The sequence below is a fragment of the Tupaia chinensis genome, unplaced genomic scaffold (genome assembly GCF_000334495.1).
Source record: "Tupaia chinensis unplaced genomic scaffold, TupChi_1.0 Scaffold000037_21, whole genome shotgun sequence".
NCBI classification, from domain to species: Eukaryota; Metazoa; Chordata; class Mammalia; order Scandentia; family Tupaiidae; genus Tupaia; species Tupaia belangeri.
The window spans coordinates 1,898,644-1,902,369 of NW_006159480.1; the positions used below are offsets into that span (position 1 = coordinate 1,898,644).

At 41.1% G+C, this 3,726-nt stretch overlaps 1 pseudogene; it reads left to right on the forward strand.

Annotated features, from left to right (window-relative positions):
- The first annotated feature begins 2,808 nt into the window (after positions 1 to 2,808).
- The window catches only part of LOC102468088 (F-box/SPRY domain-containing protein 1 pseudogene), a 2,176-nt pseudogene continuing 1,258 nt past the window's right edge, over positions 2,809 to 3,726 (forward strand).

The following is a 3,726-nucleotide window of genomic DNA, read 5'->3' on the forward strand; positions in this document are numbered from 1 at the left end:
GTTACACAGTGGTGTGAAAACAAGTCAGTGCAATGTCTAGGGGCATGCCATCTACCTAAAGCATCAGATTTTAAAAATAACTTTCTTTTAATTTAATATATTTTATTTTAATTTATGTCATACATTCAATCACTATAAACCACTTCGCTCATAAAGCAAATTTTCCAACAAGAATACATTTCACATCAGACCAGTTAGGGATGCTGTACACCTTATCATCAACAGGTAGTAATCCATTTCTGTGTCCCATAAATATCTTGTCTCTCTATTTTTCTTCTTAATGTCTTTCCTCAAGACTCCCTTCCTTCTGCCAGGCTCTTCCCACACTGTATCCAGTATCCATAACCATTTTCCATGTTTTAATATCTTCTAATCTTCCAGTTTCAGCTGTAGAGTGCAGACGGTTGATATGGATTAAGTGGAGACATACAACATCTCTCCTCCATAGCCTGGCTTGCTTCACTCAGCAATAAATTTTCCATATCTGTCCACATTCTATCAAAAGCCAAGGTCATCTTTTTTTTTTAATGGCTGAGTAGTATTCCATAGAGTACATGTGCTACACTTTTTCAATCCTTCTTCTGTTATGGACATTTGAATAGGTTCCATGTACTAGCAATTGTGAATAATGCCACAGTAAACATAGATGTGCAAGCACTTTTCTGACTAAGCATTCTCCTTTGGGTAGATACCAAGGAATGGGATTGCTGGATCATACGGTAGTTCTATTTGTAGATCTTTAAGGAATCTCCATATTGTTCTCCACAGTGACTAGACCAATTTACATTCTAACCAGCAATGAAGGAAAGTTCCTTTTTCCCAACAGCCCTGCCAGAACTTATCATTTATTGCTTTTTAAAAATCTTAGTCATTCCGAGTGGGGTTAGGTAATATCGTATTGTGGTTTTGATCTGCATCTCCCTTATGATGAGGAATGTTGAGCATTATTCATATACTTTTGGGGTGTTCATATGTCTTCCTTAGAGAGTTGATTTTTTTCAGTTCATTTTCCCATTTTTTAATTGGGTTCATCTTTTTTCATGTAAGCCACTCGTGTTTTCCTGTATATTCTGGTTCAGTCCATTATCTGAAGCATAGTTTACAAAAATACTCTCCCATTCTAAGAGTTGCTGATTCACACTAATTACTATGTCTTTTGCTGTGCAGAAACTTCTTAATCTGATGTAATCCCACTTGTCCATTTTTCAGATTATTGACTGTGCTTTGGGGGTCTTATTTAGAAAGTCATTGCCTACCCCAATGTCTCCCAGAGATTCCCCAGTTTTTTCCACCAGTAGTTTTATAGTTTGAAGTCTTAGGTTTTTATCTTTGATCCAACTGAGTTGATTTTTGTAAAGAGTAAGAGGTAGGGGTTCAGATTCATCTTTCTTCAAGTAGACAACCAGTTTTTCCAGCACCATTTGAAGAGGTTTTCCTCTTTCCACTGGATTGATTGGTACCTTTTGTCAAAAAATCGGTTGGCTGTATGTTTTAGGGTTTATTTCTGGGATCTTTATATTGTCCCATTTTTCCATGTCTGTTTTCACACCAATTCCATGCTGATTTGGTTATCACAACTTTGTAAGATATTTTGGGGCCAGAGAGTATATTTTGGGGCCAGAGAGTGAGATTCCTTCTACTGCACTCTTCTTACACAGGGTGACTTTGGCAATAGAGGTTAGTTTATGAAACACCTCTTTTTTTTTTAAGAATTAGTTTAACTTTATTTATTTTGATTTGAGCAGATATGGACACAGAGAGAGAGAATGAGAGAGAGAGAGTGAGAAAGCAAGCTGTCAAGTCCAGAACTCAAACCTCTGTCAGCCATGTGGAAGTCTAGCACCCTTAACCACCATGTCACCTGCCTGCTCCTGAACATCTTTTATATATTCGTGGCCATATATATGTTTTCCTTTTTCTTTTTATTAATGCCAATTTATTTTCTTGGATTACTTAAGCATTTTAACCAATTTGTATAATTCATTTATATATTTTAATACTAATCTTTTTTGTTTTTGTGTACTGTAAATATTTTTTCCAGGATCAGAATAAATATTTGTTCAGTAAATGAATAAATAAGCATTGAATTAAACCATTTGTTCAAATATTGGATTTTGAATTCAGCAGCTGTGTAGAATTGACAGTCATTTAATTCCTCTGAATTTTAATTTTCTGTGTTTAATACCTATAATATCTACTTCATCAATTTTGATTTCACTGTTTAGTTTAATGATAAGCTGAGATTGTTCAGAAACTAGAAAACATTTTATACAAGTGAAATGTTATGTCTCTTTCAAATATTAAATAATACATATAAACAATACACAGATGCATATATATATATATATACATATATATATATATATATATATATACATAGATATGTAGAAATATACAAATATCTACATATCCTTTTTGTTTGTTTGCTATAGGATGCATGCGCTTGCCAGAGAGACCGAGACAGAAAGTATGAAATCACCCCCAGGGTGGGTTGGCCATGCTGCCATCCCTTCTCCTCCATTCTCCTCTATGTTAGGCATGTACATACATAGTTCAATCTCATTGCCTGTTATGGGCCTAGTAAGGCTTTCTATGTCCTTCTGGCTCAATCTTGATAGATGATATGATCCCAGGGATTTGTCCATCTCATCCAGGTTTTGTCGTTTGTTGGGGTAGAGTGGCTCATAGTATCTTCTTTTGATGTTTTGTATTTCTATTATGTCTGTTATAATGTTGCCTGTTTTGGCCCTTGCTTCGTGCCCTCAACCCGCATAGCGGAGCACCTGGCGAGCCGAGGGGAGGCCTGGCATGCCGGACAGTTCTGAAGCCAGCGCTGAGCAGCGGGGGAGGGGCGGGGTCGCCATTGCGGCCAGTGCTTCTGCCATAAGTGAGGCGGGGTCAGCGATCGACCCGGGCAGGGGCAGGAGCAGTGGAGGTGCCAGTGGTTGGCACCGAAAGGAGTGAACGAGTTGCTCTTGTCTCCAGGCAAGGCTTGGCCTCCCCAGTGGAGACAGGAGAAGGCGGTGGCCACAGGGGCGGCCCTCTGGCCGGCTGCTGTCAGAGCTGCGGAGCTGTGCCCTGGTGTTCAAGCACTGGTACCGCTGCCTGCAAGGTGACAAGAACAGCGAGGTGTGGCAGAGCCTGTGTGCCTGCGGCCTGGCAGAAGAGGATCGGCGCACAGACATCCTCTGCTACCTGCCCAGCTACAAGGCCAAGGGACCAGCTTTCCAACAGGCCTTCAGCACTGATGACTGCTCCAGGAATGTCTACATTAAGAATAATGGCTTTACTTTGCATCGAAACGCTATTGCTCAGAGCAGTGATGGTGCAAGGACCAAGACTGGTTCCAATGAGGGTCGCCACGGCTGGGAAATATGGTGGGAGGGGCCTTTGGGCACTGTGGCAGTGATAGGAATTGCCACAAAATGGGCCCCACATGCAGTGCCAGGGTTATGTGGCGTTGCTGGGCAGTGATGACCAGAGCTGGGGCTGGAATCTGGTGGACACTAATCTGCTACATAATGGAAAAGTCGATGGCCATTTTCCACAGTGCAACAATGCACCAAAATATCAGATAGGCGAAAGAATTGGAGTCACCTTGGACATGTGCCGGGGACCAGCCTTGGTGGGGGTGGATTGGCTCAATGGAAGTTGCATGTCCTAAGTCGGACACTCCTCTAAGATCGCTCTCTGAGGAGTGACAACTGCTAGGAATCACCGTGCCTT